The sequence below is a fragment of the Rana temporaria genome, chromosome 2 (assembly GCF_905171775.1).
Source record: "Rana temporaria chromosome 2, aRanTem1.1, whole genome shotgun sequence".
NCBI classification, from domain to species: domain Eukaryota; kingdom Metazoa; phylum Chordata; class Amphibia; order Anura; family Ranidae; genus Rana; species Rana temporaria.
In genome coordinates, this window is record NC_053490.1 from 537,154,942 (window position 1) to 537,171,348 (window position 16,407).

A 16,407-nucleotide genomic window follows, 5' to 3' on the forward strand; every position below is an offset into this window, starting at 1 on the left:
AGGGCGCTAAGCCTCATCGGGCGTTTCTCTGCCTCTATTCAAAAATCAATGGTTCCCTATGGGGAGCCCATTGATTTGAATAGAAGTCGCAGCAGAAGTCGGATCACGATGATCCGACTTGCGGTGCGACTTGTGTGCTGAGGATCTTGAAGGGGGAACCCCCCCCCCCGCAAAAAAAAAAAACAACTGGCGTGGGGTTCCCTCCACAGGACGATACCAGACCCTGGTATGGATTTTAAGGGGAATTCCCACGCCAAATCAAAAATGGCACATGGGTCGTCCCCCCCCCCCCCCCCCCCAAATGTGTACCAGACCCTTTTCCCGAGCACACTGTCCGGCAGGTCAGGAAAGGGGGGTGGATGAGCGAGCGCCCCCCCCCTCCTGGACCATACCAGGCCACATGCCCTCAACATGGGGGGGTGGGAGCTTTGGGGCAGGGGGACCTCCCACCCCAAAGCACCTTTTCCCCATGTTGATGAGGTAAGGGGGCCTCTTCCCGACAACCCTGGATGGTGGTTGTCGGGGTCTGAGGGCGGGGGCTTATCGCAAAGTATTTTTTTAAGGCAGCTCCGGTATCTCTTCCGATTTCTTCTCCCCTCTCCAGCTCTTCTCCCTCTTCTGGCGATGTCTTCTCCCTCTGCTGGTCCTTCTCCCTCTCCGGTCCTTCTCCCTCTCCGGTTCTTCTCCCTCTGCTGGTCCTTCTCCCTCTCCGGTCCTTCTCCCTCTCCGGTACTTCTCCCTCTCTGGTCCTTCGCCCTCTCCGGTTCTTCTCCCTCTGCTGGTCCTTCTCCCTCTCCGGTTCTTTTCCCTCTGCTGGTCCTTCTTCCTCTCCGGTCCTTCTCCCTCTCCGGTTCTTCTCCCTCTCCGGGCCTATTCTCCCTCTGCTGGTTCTTCTCCCTCTGCTGGTCCTTCTCCCTCTCCGGTCCTTCTCCCTCTCCGGTTCTTCTCCCTCTCCGGTCCTTCTCCCTCTGCTGGTCCTTCTCCCTCTGCTGGTCCTTCTCTCTCTCCGGTTCTTCTCCCTCCGCTGGTTCTTCTCCCTCTGCTGGTCCTTCTCCCTCTCCAGTTCTTTTCCCTCTCCGGTTCTTCTCCCTCTGCTGTTCCTTCTCCCTCTCCGGTTCTTCTCCCTCTGCTGGTCCTTCTCCCTTTCCGGTCCTTCTCCCTCTCCGGTTCTTCTCCCTCTCCGGTCCTTCTCCCTCTCCGGTCCTTCTCCCTATGCTGGTTCTTCTCCCTCTCCGGTCCTTCTCCCTCTGCTGGTTCTTCTCCCTCTCCAGTTTTTCTCCCTCTCCGGTTCTTCTCCCTCTGCTGTTCCTTCTCCCTCTCCGGTTCTTCTCCCTCTGCTGGTCCTTCTCCCGTTCCGGTCCTTCTCCCTCTCCGGTTCTTCTCCCTCTCTGGTCCTTCTCCCTCTCCGGTCCTTCTCCCTATGCTGGTTCTTCTCCCTCTCTCCGGTCCTTCTCCCTCTGCTGGTTCTTCTCCCTCTCCGGTTCTTCTCCCTCTGCTGGTCCTTCTCCCTCTTCGGTCCTTCTCCCTCTCCGGTCCTTCTCCCTCTCCGGTCCTTCTCCCTCTCCGGTTCTTCTCCCTCTGCTGTTCCTTCTCCCTCTCCCTCTCCGGTCCTTCTCCCTCTCCGGTTCTTCTCCCTCTCCGGTTCTTCTCCCTCTCCGGTTCTTCTCCCTCTGCTGGTCCTTCTCCCTCTCCGGTTCTTCTCCCTCTCCGGTTCTTCTCCCTCTCCGGTCCTTCTCCCTCTCTGGTTTTTCTCCCTCTCCGTTGATGTTGATGAGGTCAAGGGCCTCTTCCCGACAACCCTGGATGGTGGTTGTCGGGGTCTGAGGGCGGGGGCTTATCGGAAAGTATTTTTTTAAGGCAGCTCCGGTATCTCTTCCAATTTCTTCTCCCCTCTCCAGCTCTTCTCCCTCTTCTGGTGATGTCTTCTCCCTCTGCTGGTCCTTCTCCATCTCCAGTTCTTTTCCTTCTCCGGTCCTTCTCCCTCTGCTGTTCCTTCTCCCTCTCCTGTCCTTCTCCCTCTCCTGTCCTTCTCCGTCTGCTGGTTCTTCTCCCTCTCTGGTCCTTCTCCCTCTGCTGTTCCTTCTCCCTCTCCCGGTCCTTCTCCCTCTGCTGTTCCTTCTCCCTCTCCGGTTCTTCTCCCTCTGCTGGTCCTTCTCCCTCTCCGGTCCTTCTCCCTCTCCGGTTCTTCTCCCTCTCCGGTCCTTCTCCCTCTCCGGTTCTTCTCCCTCTGCTGGTCCTTCTCCCTCTCCGGTTCTTTTCCCTCTGCTGGTCCTTCTTCCTCTCCGGTCCTTCTCCCTCTGCTGGTTCTTCTCCCTCTGCTGGTCCTTCTCCCTCTCCGGTCCTTCTCCCTCTCCGGTTCTTCTCCCTCTCCGATCCTTCTCCCTCTGCTGGTCCTTCTCCCTCTGCTGGTCCTTCTCTCTCTCCGGTCCTTCTCCCTCTCCGGTTCTTCTCCCTCTCCTGTCCTTCTCCCTCGCCGGTTCGTCTCCCTCTGCTGGTCCTTCTCCATCTCCAGTTCTTTTCCTTCTCCGGTGCTTCTCCCTCTGCTGTTCCTTCTCCCTCTCCTGTCCTTCTCCCTCTCCTGTCCTTCTCCCTCTCCTGTCCTTCTCCGTCTGCTGGTTCTTCTCCCTCTCTGGTCCTTCTCCCTCTGCTGTTCCTTCTCCCTCCCCGGTCCTTCTCCCTCTGCTGTTCCTTCTCCCTCTCCGGTTCTTCTCCCTCTGCTGGTCCTTCTCCCTCTCCGGTCCTTCTCCCTCTCCGGTTCTTCTCCCTCTCCGGTCCTTCTCCCTCTCCGGTTCTTCTCCCTCTGCTGTTCCTTCTCCCTCTCCGGTTCTTCTCCCTCTGCTGGTCCTTCTCCCTCTCCAGTCCTTCTCCCTCTCCGGATCTTCTCCCTCTCCGGTCCTTCTCCCTCTCCGGTCCTTCTCCCTCTCCGGTTCTTCTCCCTCTCCGGTTCTTCTCCCTCTGCTGGTTCTTCTCCCTCTCCGGTCCTTCTCCCTCTCCGGTCCTTCTCCCTCTCCGGTTCTTCTCCCTCTGCTGGTTCTTCTCCCTCTCCGGTCCTTCTCCCTCTCCGGTCCTTCTCCCTCTCCGGTCCTTCGTCACCGCCCCATCATGCCTCAGCAGGGATGTCACAAATGGGTGGGGGGCCTCCGGATGACGTCAGTGGATGGGTCAACATCGGAAGAGGAACGGAGGGAGAATACAGTGGCGAAGACCCGGCAAAAGAACCGGGAGAGGGAGAAGAACCGGGAGAGGGAGAAGAACCGGGAGAGAAATAGGGAGAAGAGCCGGAGAGGGGAGAAGACATTGGAAGAGACGCCGGAGCTGCCTTAATACAAACCTGTGTACTGTGTTTATTTTTGTCACTTTTTTAGTGAATGGGTAGGGGTACACTGTACCCCATATTCATTCACATAGGGTGGGGGCTGGGATCTTGTTAAAGGGGGCTTTCAGATTCCGATAAGACCCTGACAACCACCGTCCAGGGTTGTCGGGAAGAGGGCCTTGATGGGGACAAGGTGCTATGGTGTGGGGGGCGCAGGGCCTCCCTGCCCCAAAGCACCTACCCCCCCCCCATGTTAAGGGCATGTGGCCTGGTATGGTCCAGGGGGGGGAACTCGCTCCCCCCCCCCTTTCCTGACCTGCGTGCTCGGATAAGGGTCAGGTATGGTTTCGACGAGAAACCCCATGCCATTTATTTTTTTGCCACGGGGGTTCCCCTTAAAATCCATACCAGACCAAAGGGTCTGATATCATCCTGGGGGGGGCCTCAGATGAGGGTCTGGTATGGATTTGGGTGGGACCCCACGCCATTTTTTTGGGGGCGTGGTGGTCCCCCCCCCCCCGGGATGATACCAGACCATTCGGGCTGGTATGGGTTTTAAGGGGAACTCCCAGGCCGGGTAAAAACTGGCGTGGCCCCCCCCCAAAATCCATTCCAGACCCTTATCTGAGGCCCCCCCCTCCCAGGATGATATCAGACCCTTCGGTCTGGTATGGATTTTAAGGGGAACCCCCAGGCCGAAAAAAAATGGCATGGGGTCCCTCCCAAAATCCATTCCAGACCCTTATCTGAGGCCCCCCCCCCCCCCAGGATGATATCAGACCCTTCGGTCTGGTATGGATTTTAAGGGGAACCCCCAGGCCGAAAAAAATGGCATGGGGTCCCCCCAAAATCCATACCAGACCCTTATCCAATTTTTTTTTTTGGTGGGGGTTACTCCTTCAATATCCTCAGGACACTTCTGGAACGACTTCTACTCAAATCATTGGGCACCCATTGGCAACTATTGAATTATTTGAGTAGAGGCAGAGAAACGCGGCTAAACGCTCATTGACGCCAATGCAAAACGCTGATAAAATCGCGTTTTCAGCATCGCTTTTTTATCCTGGCGTCGGTTCTAGCTTTACAGCTCGTTTTTTGATACCCCCCCCGTGGGCACAAGGCCTAAGGTGAATGTATACAAAGATTTAAACAATGTCTCAAGTAGAGACACAACATTTGCAACATATTTGCCAAGAACAGAATCACTGCAGACAATAATGATCAGAATATCAATAATTATACCACAATTTGGCGATACATTAATTGTTGTTCTACAACCCCCATCCGCCTTCATTATCCCCCCCATCATAGTAATTACTACCCATTCATAGAATGTTCTGGAAGTGGTACCCAGAATGAAGGATACAGAGAATTGTATCCGTTCCCATGGTGACCCTTATTATTTCATCATTGTAATTAATGAAGAGGGCTTGTTGGTCCCATCGGTGGGGGGTGGGTCGGGGGGGTTGGCTGTACATGAACTCCCTGCACTCCACATACTGTATACAGGAACTGTCAGTGTCATCCAGGTGAAGGAAGAGTGAGGACCTCCAGGTACCTGTATGCAGTGTTAGCACCCCCGCTGAGCACCCCCCGAATACCCCATAATCCAGGGAAGGGGCTAATATATTCATTATCAACCAAGCTGACACCGTCCACTCCTCATTGTCTGTCTATCTATCTATCTATCTATCTATCTATCTATCTATCTATGGAATATCTATATCAGATGGGCCCCCATGCCTGATGAATGTGAGGCGTCCCGTCAATTGCAGTGGCGGCTGGTGCTCACATTTTTTTTGGGGGGGGGGCGCAAACAAATTGAAACATTCTTAAAAAAAAACATCAATTGCAGCCTCATTGTGCCTATCAAGTACCACCACTGTGCTCCTCAATTGCAGCCACTGTGCCATCAAACATTGCCACTGTGCCATTAAATGCTCCCAATTTTGCCATTGTGCCATCAAATACCGTCATTGTGCTCATCAATTGCAGCCACTGTGCCCATCAAATACTGCCACTGTGCCATCCAATGCTGCCACTGTGCCATCAAATGCTCCCACTGTGCCATCCAATGCTGCCACTGTGCCATCAAATGCTCCCAATGCTGCCACTGTGCCATCAAATGCTCCCACTGTGCCATCCTATGCTGCAACTGTGCCATCAAATGTTGCCACTGTGCCATCAAATACCATCATTGTGCTCATAAATTGCAGCCACTGTGCCCATCAAACACTGCCACTGTGCCATCCAATGCTGCCAATGTGCCATCAAATGCTGTCACTGTGCCATTAAATGCTCCCACTGTGCCATCAAATGCTGCCACTGTGCCATCAAATGCTCCCAATGCTGCCACTGTGCCATCAAATGCTCCCACTGTGCCATCCTATGTTGCAACTGTGCCATCAAATGTTGCCACTGTGCCATCAAATGTTGCCACTGTGCCATCAAATACCATCATTGTGCTCATCAATTGCAGCCACTGTGCCCATCAAACACTGCCACTGTGCCATTCAATGCTGCCACTGTGCCATCAAATGCTGTCACTGTGCCATTAAATGCTCCCACTGTGCCATCAAATGCTCCCAATGCTGCCACTGTGCCATCAAATGCTCCCACTGTGCCATCCTATGTTGCAACTGTGCCATCAAATGTTGCCACTGTGCCATCAAATGTTGCCACTGTGCCATCAAATACCATCATTGTGCTCATCAATTGCAGCCACTGTGCCCATCAAACACTGCCACTGTGCCATCCAATTTTGCCACTGTGCCATCAAATGCTGTCACTGTGCCATTAAATGCTCCCACTGTGCCATCAAATGCTGCCACTGTGCCATCAAATGCTCCCAATGCTGCCACTGTGCCATCAAATGCTCCCACTGTGCCATACAATGCTTCCACTGTGCCATCAAATGCTCCCACTGTGCCATCCAATGCTGCCACTGTGCCATCCAATGCTGCCACTGTGCCATCAAATGCTCCCAATGCTGCCACTGTGCCATCAAATGCTGCCACTGTGCCATCCAATGCTTGCCACTGTGCCATCAAATGCTCCCAATGCTGCCACTGTACCATCAAATGCTCCCAATGCTGCCACTGTGCCATCAAATGCTCCCACTGTGCCATCCAATGCTGCCACTGTGATCCCCCCTACCCACTCGCCATCTGCCCGGCACTTACCCTGTCTCGGTGGGTCAGCGGGTGACGGCGAGCTGTGTCTTCTCCCCTCCATGCGTCTTCTCCCGTCCTCCTCTCCTATGAATGGATGCCTCACATCCATTCATGGATGGGCACAGGGGCTGCAATTGATGAGCACAATGACGGTATTTGATGGCACAGTGGCAACATTTGATGGGCACAGTGGCAGCATTGGATGGCACAGTGGCAGCATTGGATGGCACAGTGGGAGCATTGGATGGCACAGTGACAGCATTGGATGGCACAGTGGGAGCATTGGATGGCACAGTGGGAGCATTGGATGGCACAGTGACAGCATTGGATGGCACAGTGGCAGCATTTGATGGCACAGTGGCAGTGTTTGATGGGCACAGTGGCAGCATTGGATGGCACAGTGACAGCATTGGATGGCACAGTGGGAGCATTGGATGGCACAGTGGCAGCATTGGATGGCACAGTGGCAGTGTTTGATGGGCACAGTGGCTGCAATTGATGAGCACAGTGACGGTATTTGATGGCACAATGGCAACATTGGGAGCATTTGATGGCACAGTGGCTCCAATTGAGGAGCATAGTGGTGGTATTTGATGGGCACAGTGAGGCTGCAATTGATGTTTTGCTATCTATCTATCTATCTATCTATCTATCTATCTATCTATCTATCTATCTTTCTGTCTTTCTATCTATTATTTTATCTATCTATCTATCTATCTATCTATCTATCTATCTATCTATCTATCTATCTATCTTTCTATTTTTCTATCTATTATCTATAAACCTATCCATCTATCTATCTATGGAATATCTATATCAGATGGGCCCCCATGTCTGATGAATATGAAGGGTCCCGTCAATAGGAATCTATTATCTATCTATCTTTTATCTACAGTGAGGGAAAAAAGTATTTGCTCCCCTGCTGATTTTGTACGTTTGCCCCACTGACAAAGAAACGATCAGTCTATAATTTTATTGGTCGGTTTATTACTGTAATGCAGAGTTTAATCACCACCTTAATCAGCCTCGGAACCTGTGTACTTCATGGCTACATTCTGCCCCCCCACTTGAATTCTTTGGTCCCCAAAGAGGAGGGGATATTGAACTAACCGAACATTAATGAAGATAAAGAGGTGTTCGGGTTTAAAGGGATGAGGTGGCAACCCTACTCGGTCTGGGGCTCCATGGAAGATCTCACCTCGTGGAGTTTCAATGATGAGAACGGTGAGGAATCCGCCCAGAACTACACGGGAGAATCTTGTCAATGATCTCAGCTGGGACCAAAGTCACCAAGGAAACAATCGGTAACACACTACACCGGGAAGGACTGAAATCCTGCAGCCCCCACAAGGTCCCTCTGCTCAGGAAATCACATGTACAGACCTGTCTGAGGTTTACTAATGAACATCTGAATGATTCAGAGGAGAACCGGGGGAAAGTGTTGTGGTCAGAGGAGACCAAAATCAAGCTCTTTGACATCAACTCAAATCACCGTGTTTGGAGGAGGAGGAATGCCGCCTATGACCCCAAGAACACCATCCCCCCACCGTCATACATGGAGAACACCACCCCCCACCGTCATACATGGAGAACACCATCCCCCCACCGTCATACATGGAGAACACCATCCCCCTCCGTTATACATGGAGAACATCATCCCTCACCGTCATACATGGAGAACACCGTCCCCCACCGTCATACATGGAGGACACCATCCCCCACCGTCATACATGGAGAACACCATCCCCACCGTCATACATGGAGAACACCATCCCCCACCGTCATACATGGAGAACACCATCCCCTACCATCATACATGGAGAACACCACCCCCCACCGTCATACATGGAGAACACCATCCCCTACCGTCATACATGGAGAACACCATCCCCCACCGTCATACATGGAGAACACCATCCCCCCACCGTCATACATGGAGAACACCATCCCCCCACCGTCATACATGGAGAACACCATCCCCCCACCGTCATACATGGAGAACACCATCCCCCCACCGTCATACATGGAGAACACCATCCCCCCACCGTCATACATGGAGAACACCATCCCCCACCGTCATACATGGAGAACACCATCCCCCACTGTCATACATGGAGAACACCATCCCCCACCGTCATACATGGAGAACACCATCCCCCACCGTCATACATGGAGAACACCATGCCCCACCGTCATACATGGAGAACACCATCCCCCACCGTCATTCATGGAGGGGGAAACATTATTCTTTAGGGGAGGTTTTCTGCTAAGGGGACAGGACAACTTCACTGCATCAAAGGGACGATAGACGGGGCCATGTACCATCAAATCTTGGATGAGAACCTCCTTCCCTCAGCCAGAACACTGATAATGGGTCATGGATGGGTATTCCAGCATGACAACAACCCAAAACACACGGCCAGGGCAACAAAGGAGTGGCTCACGAAGAAACACATTAAGGTCCTGGAGTGGCCTAGCCAGTGTCCAGACCTTAATCCCATAGAAAATAATGTGGAGGGAGCTGAAGGTTCGAGTTACCCAACGTCAGCCTGGAAACCTTAATGAGTTGGAGAGGATCTGCAAAGAGGACAAAACCCCTCCTGAGATGTGTGCGAACCTGGAGGCCAACTCCAAGAAACGTCAGAGCTCTGTGATCGCCAACAAGGGTTTTGCCACTGTTAAAATAAACTTATTTGGCCAAGAAAGTAAAATGTTGGTGTCATGTGACCAGAGCACCTTCTTCCACATGTTTGCTGTGTTCCCTCCCCCACATGGCTTCTCACAAACTGCAAACAGGACTTATTATGTCTTTCTTTCCCCAATGTCTTTCTTCTTGTCCCTCTTCCATAAAGGGCAGATTTGTGGAGAGACCACTAATAGTTGTCCTGTGGACAGATTCTCCCCCCTGAGCTGTGGATTTCTGCAGCTCCTCCAGAGTTACCATGGGTCTCTTGGCTGCTTCTCTAATGAATGCTCTCCTTGCCCGGCCCGGTCAGTTTAGGTGGACGGCCATGTCTTGGTAGGTTTGCAGTTGTGCCATACTCTTTCTATTTTCCGATGATGGATTGAACAGAAGCTCCGTGAGATCTTCAAAGCTTGGGAGATTCTTTTTATCCTAACCCTGCTTTATACTTCTCCACAACTTTATCCCTGACCTGTCTGGTGTGTTCCTCGGCCTTCATGATGCTGTTTGTTCACTAAGAATCTCTAACAAACCTCCGAGGGACAAAATATGGAACATTTCAAGGGGTATTAATGCGTTTTCAAGGCTGGGGTGTAGAGGGGTCAGAGTGCTGGGGGGATATCTGGGATATAGAGGGGTCAGAGTGCTGGGGGGATATCTAGGGTGTAGAGGGGTCAGAGTGCTGAGGGGATATCTGGGATGTAGAGGGGTCAGAGTACTGGGGGGATATCTGGGGTGTAGAGGGGTCAGAGTGCTGGGGGGGATATCTGGGGTGTAGAGGGGTCAGAGTGCTGAGGGGGGATATCTGGGGTGTAGAGGGGTCAGAGTGCTGGAGGGATATCTGGGGTGTAGAGGGGTCAGAGTGCTGAGGGGATATCTGGGATGTAGAGGGGTCAGAGTACTGGGGGGATATCTGGGGTGTAGAGGGGTCAGAGTGCTGGGGGGGATATCTGGGGTGTAGAGGGGTCAGAGTGCTGGGGGATATCTGGGGTGTAGAGGGGTCAGAGTGCTGGGGGGATATCTGGGATGTAGAGGGGTCAGAGTGCTGGGGGGATATCTGGGGTGTAGAGGGGTCAGAGTGCTGGGGATATATCTGGGGGTGTAGAGGGGTCAGAGTGCTGGGGGAATATCTAGGGTGTAGAGGGGTCAGAGAGCTGGGGGGATATCTGGGGTGTAGAGGGGTCAGAGTGCTGGGGGGGATATCTGGGGTGTAGAGGGGTCAGAGTGCTGGGGGGATATCTGGGGTATAGAGGGGTCAGAGTGCTGGGGGGATATCTGGGGTGTAGAGGGGTCAGAGTGCTGGGGGGATATCTGGGGTGTAGAGAGGTCAGAGTACTGAGGGGATATCTGGGATGTAGAGGGGTCAGAGTGCTGGGGGGTATCTGGGATGTAGAGGGGTCAGAGTGCTGGGGGGATATCTGGGGTGTAGATGGGTCAGAGTGCAGGGGGGATATCTGGGGTGTAGAGGGGTCAGAGTGCTGGGGGGATATCTGGGGTGTAGAGGGGTCAGAGTGCTGGGGGGGATATCTGGGGTGTAGAGGGGTCAGAGTGCTGGGGGAATATCTGGGGTGTAGAGGGGTCAGAGTGCTGGGGGATATCTGGGGTGTAGAGGGGTCAGAGTGCTGGGGGGATATCTGGGGTGTAGAGGGGTCAGAGTGCAGGGGGGATATCTGGGGTATAGAGGGGTCAGAGTGCTGGGGGGATATCTGGGGTGTAGAGGGGTCAGAGTGCAGGGGGGATATCTGGGGTGTAGAGGGGTCAGAGTGCTGGGGGGGATATCTGGGGTGTAGAGAGGTCAGAGTGCTGGGGGGATATCTGGGGTGTAGAGAGGTCAGAGTGCTGGGGGGATATCTGGGGTATAGAGGGGTCAGAGTGCTGGGGGGATATCTGGGGTGTAGAGAGGTCAGAGTGCTGGGGGGATATCTGGGGTGTAGAGAGGTCAGAGTGCTGGGGGATATCTGGGGTATAGAGGGGTCAGAGTGCTGGGGGGATATCTGGGATGTAGAGGGGTCAGAGTGCTGGGGGGATATCTGGGTGTAGATGGGTCAGAGTGCTGGGGGATATCTGGGGTGTAGAGGGGTCAGAGTGCTGGGGGGATATCTGGGGTGTAGAGGGGTCAGAGTGCTGGGAGGATATCTGGGGTGTAGAGGGGTCAGAGTGCTGGGGGGATATCTGGGGTGTAGAGGGGTCAGAGGGCTGGGGGGATATCTGGGGTGTAGAGGGGTCAGAGTGCTGGGGGGATATCTGGGGGTGTAGAGGGGTCAGGGTGCTGGGGGGATATCTGGGATGTAGAGGGGTCAGAGTGCTGGGGATATATCTGGGGGTGTAGAGGGGTCAGAGTGCTGGGGGAATATCTAGGGTGTAGAGGGGTCAGAGAGCTGGGGGGATATCTGGGGTGTAGAGGGGTCAGAGTGCTGGGGGGGATATCTGGGGTGTAGAGGGGTCAGAGTGCTGGGGGGATATCTGGGGTGTAGAGGGGTCAGAGTGCTGGGGGGGATATCTGGGGTGTAGAGGGGTCAGAGTGCTGGGGAGATATCTGGGATGTAGAGGGGTCAGAGTGCTGGGGGGATATCTGGGGTGTAGAGGGGTCAGAGTGCTGAGGGGATATCTGGGGTGTAGAGAGGTCAGAGTGCTGGGGGGGATATCTGGGGTGTAGAGGGGTCAGAGTGCTGGGGAGATATCTGGGATGTAGAGGGGTCAGAGTGCTGGGAGGATATCTGGGGTGTAGAGGGGTCAGAGTGCTGAGGGGATATCTGGGGTGTAGAGAGGTCAGAGTACTGAGGGGATATCTGGGATGTAGAGGGGTCAGAGTGCTGGGGGGTACCTGGGATGTAGAGGGGTCAGAGTGCTGGGGGGTATCTGGGATGTAGAGGGGTCAGAGTGCTGGGGGGATATCTGGGGTGTAGATGGGTCAGAGTGCAGGGGGGATATCTGGGGTGTAGAGGGGTCAGAGTGCTGGGGGATATCTGGGGTGTAGAGGGGTCAGAGTGCTGGGGGATATCTGGGGTGTAGAGAGGTCAGAGTGCTGGGGGGATATCTGGGGTGTAGAGAGGTCAGAGTGCTGGGGGGATATCTGGGGTATAGAGGGGTCAGAGTGCTGGGGGGATATCTGGGGTGTAGAGGGGTCAGAGTGCTGGGGGGATATCTGGGGTATAGAGGGGTCAGAGTGCTGGGGGGATATCTGGGATGTAGAGGGGTCAGAGTGCTGGGGGGATATCTGGGGTGTAGATGGGTCAGAGTGCTGGGGGATATCTGGGGTGTAGAGGGGTCAGAGTGCTGGGGGGATATCTGGGGTGTAGAGGGGTCAGAGTGCTGGGAGGATATCTGGGGTGTAGAGGGGTCAGAGTGCTGGGGGGATATCTGGGGTGTAGAGGGGTCAGAGTGCTGGGGGGATATCTGGGATATAGAGGGGTCAGAGTGCTGGGGGATATCTGGGGTATAGAGGGGTCAGAGTGCTGGGGGGGATATCTGGGGTGTAGAGGGGTCAGAGTGCTGGGGGGGATATCTGGGGTGTAGAGGGGTCAGAGTACTGAGGGGATATCTGGGATGTAGAGGGGTCAGAGTGCTGGGGGGATATCTGGGGTGTAGAGGGGTCAGAGTGCTGGGGGGTATCTGGGATGTAGAGGGGTCAGAGTGCTGGGGGGTATCTGGGATGTAGAGGGGTCAGAGTGCTGGGGGGATATCTGGGGTGTAGATGGGTCAGAGTGCAGGGGGGATATCTGGGGTGTAGAGGGGTCAGAGTGCTGGGGGATATCTGGGGTGTAGAGGGGTCAGAGTGCTGGGGGATATCTAGGGTGTAGAGGGGTCAGAGTGCTGGGGGGATATCTGGGGTGTAGAGAGGTCAGAGTGCTGGGGGGGTATCTGGGGTATAGAGGGGTCAGAGTGCTGGGGGGATATCTGGGATGTAGAGGGGTCAGAGTGCTGGGGGGATATCTGGGGTGTAGATGGGTCAGAGTGCTGGGGGATATCTGGGGTGTAGAGGGGTCAGAGTGCTGGGGCGATATCTGGGGTGTAGAGGGGTCAGAGTGCTGGGGGGATATCTGGGGTGTAGAGGGGTCAGAGTGCTGGGGGGATATCTGGGGTGTAGAGGGGTCAGAGTGCTGGGGGGATATCTGGGGTGTAGATGGGTCAGAGTGTAGGGGGGATATCTGGGGTGTAGAGGGGTCAGAGTGCTGGGGGATATCTGGGGTGTAGAGGGGTCAGAGTGCTGGGGGATATCTAGGGTGTAGAGGGGTCAGAGTGCTGGGGGGATATCTGGGGTGTAGAGAGGTCAGAGTGCTGGGGGGGTATCTGGGGTATAGAGGGGTCAGAGTGCTGGGGGGATATCTGGGATGTAGAGGGGTCAGAGTGCTGGGGGGATATCTGGGGTGTAGATGGGTCAGAGTGCTGGGGGATATCTGGGGTGTAGAGGGGTCAGAGTGCTGGGGGGATATCTGGGGTGTAGAGGGGTCAGAGTGCTGGGGGGATATCTGGGGTGTAGAGGGGTCAGAGTGCTGGGGGGATATCTGGGGTGTAGAGGGGTCAGAGTGCTGGGGGGATATCTGGGGTGTAGAGGGGTCAGTGTGCTGGGGGGATATCTGGGGTGTAGAGGGGTCAGTGTGCTGGGGGGATATCTGGGGTGTAGAGGGGTCAGAGTGCTGGGGGGATATCCGGGGTGTAGAGGGGTCAGAGTGCTGGGGGGATATCTGGGGTGTAGAGGGGTCAGAGTGCTGGGGGGATATCTGGGGTGTAGAGGGGTCAGAGTGCTGGGGGGATATCCGGGGTGTAGAGGGGTCAGAGTGCTGGGGGGATATCTGGGGTGTAGAGGGGTCAGAGTGCTGGGGGGATATCTGGGGTGTAGAGGGGTCAGAGTGCTGGGGGGATATCCGGGGTGTAGAGGGGTCAGAGTGCTGGGGGGATATCTGGGGTGTAGAGGGGTCAGAGTGCTGGGAGAATATCTGGGATGTAGAAGGGTCACAGTGCTGGGGGGATATCTGGGGTGTAGAGGGGTCAGAGTGCTGGGGGGATATCTGGGGTGTAGAGGGGTCAGAGTGCTGGGGGGGATATCTGGGGTGTAGAGGGGTCAGAGTGCTGGGGAGATATCTGGGATGTAGAGGGGTCAGAGTGCTGGGGGGATATCTGGGGTGTAGAGGGGTCAGAGTGCTGGGGGGATATCTGGGGTGTAGAGGGGTCAGAGTGCTGAGGGGATATCTGGGGTGTAGAGAGGTCAGCAGGGCTGGACTGGGACAGAAATTTGGCCCTGGACTTCATCCAGACTGGCCCACTTTAACAGGTCTCTCCCATGGCAGCCGGGCAACTCCCGCACCTCCCCCCCCCCCAGCCACCCAAGCCCCCTCTCCCCCTTCACTAGCTACTAGCCATTCTACTTTTATTAGAGTAGAACGGCTGGTACTGGTACTCTTATAGGCAGTACCAGTGGGGAAGCTAGACATTATTTCACCCAGGGGGAAAGAATCGGTTCCGTGCCCCCCCCCCTTATGGGACAAGATTAGGCAGAAGTGAGAAACTCCCAGGCCATAGCTGTTGAGTCAGCTGTCTGTCCCCTCCCCCATGCTCCTCTGTCGTCCCCCCTGCTCCTCTGGTCCTCCCCTTGCTTCTCTGTTCCCCCCAGGTGAGTGCTGTGGGAGGGGAGAGACAGAGGAGCAGAGGGGGGCGGCAGTCCGCTGTCACTGAAGCCGGCCCACTGAGCCATCGGCCCACCGGGAAACTCCCTGTAGTCCCAATGGCCAGTCCATCCCTGGAGGTCAGAGTGCTGGGGGGGATATCTGGGGTGTAGAGGGGTCAGAGTGCTGGGAGATATCTGGGATGTAGAGGGGTCAGAGTGCTGGGGGGATATCTGGGGTGTAGAGGGGTCAGAGTGCTGAGGGGATATCTGGGGTGTAGAGAGGTCAGAGTACTGAGGGGATATCTGGGATGTAGAGGGGTCAGAGTGCTGGGGGGGTACCTGGGATGTAGAGGGGTCAGAGTGCTGGGGGGTATCTGGGATGTAGAGGGGTCAGAGTGCTGGGGGGATATCTGGGGTGTAGATGGGTCAGAGTGCAGGGGGGATATCTGGGGTGTAGAGGGGTCAGAGTGCTGGGGGATATCTGGGGTGTAGAGGGGTCAGAGTGCTGGGGGATATCTGGGGTGTAGAGAGGTCAGAGTGCTGGGGGGATATCTGGGGTGTAGAGAGGTCAGAGTGCTGGGGGGGATATCTGGGGTATAGAGGGGTCAGAGTGCTGGGGGGATATCTGGGGTGTAGAGAGGTCAGAGTGCTGGGGGGATATCTGGGGTGTAGAGAGGTCAGAGTGCTGGGGGGATATCTGGGGTATAGAGGGGTCAGAGTGCTGGGGGGATATCTGGGATGTAGAGGGGTCAGAGTGCTGGGGGGATATCTGGGGTGTAGATGGGTCAGAGTGCTGGGGGAAATCTGGGGTGTAGAGGGGTCAGAGTGCTGGGGGGATATCTGGGGTGTAGAGGGGTCAGAGTGCTGGGAGGATATCTGGGGTGTAGAGGGGTCAGAGTGCTGGGGGGATATCTGGGGTGTAGAGGGGTCAGAGTGCTGGGGGGATATCTGGGATATAGAGGGGTCAGAGTGCTGGGGGGATATCTGGGGTATAGAGGGGTCAGAGTGCTGGGGGGGATATCTGGGGTGTAGAGGGGTCAGAGTGCTGGGGGGGATATCTGGGGTGTAGAGGGGTCAGAGTACTGAGGGGATATCTGGGATGTAGAGGGGTCAGAGTGCTGGGGGGATATCTGGGGTGTAGAGGGGTCAGAGTGCTGGGGGTATCTGGGATGTAGAGGGGTCAGAGTGCTGGGGGGTATCTGGGATGTAGAGGGGTCAGAGTGCTGGGGGGGTATCTGGGGTGTAGATGGGTCAGAGTGCAGGGGGGATATCTGGGGTGTAGAGGGGTCAGAGTGCTGGGGGATATCTGGGGTGTAGAGGGGTCAGAGTGCTGGGGGATATCTAGGGTGTAGAGGGGTCAGAGTGCTGGGGGGATATCTGGGGTGTAGAGAGGTCAGAGTGCTGGGGGGGTATCTGGGGTATAGAGGGGTCAGAGTGCTGGGGGGATATCTGGGATGTAGAGGGGTCAGAGTGCTGGGGGGATATCTGGGGTGTAGATGGGTCAGAGTGCTGGGGGATATCTGGGGTGTAGAGGGGTCAGAGTGCTGGGGGGATATCTGGGGTGTAGAGGGGTCAGAGTGCTGGGGGGATATCTGGGGTGTAGAGGGGTCAGAGTGCTGGGGGGATATCT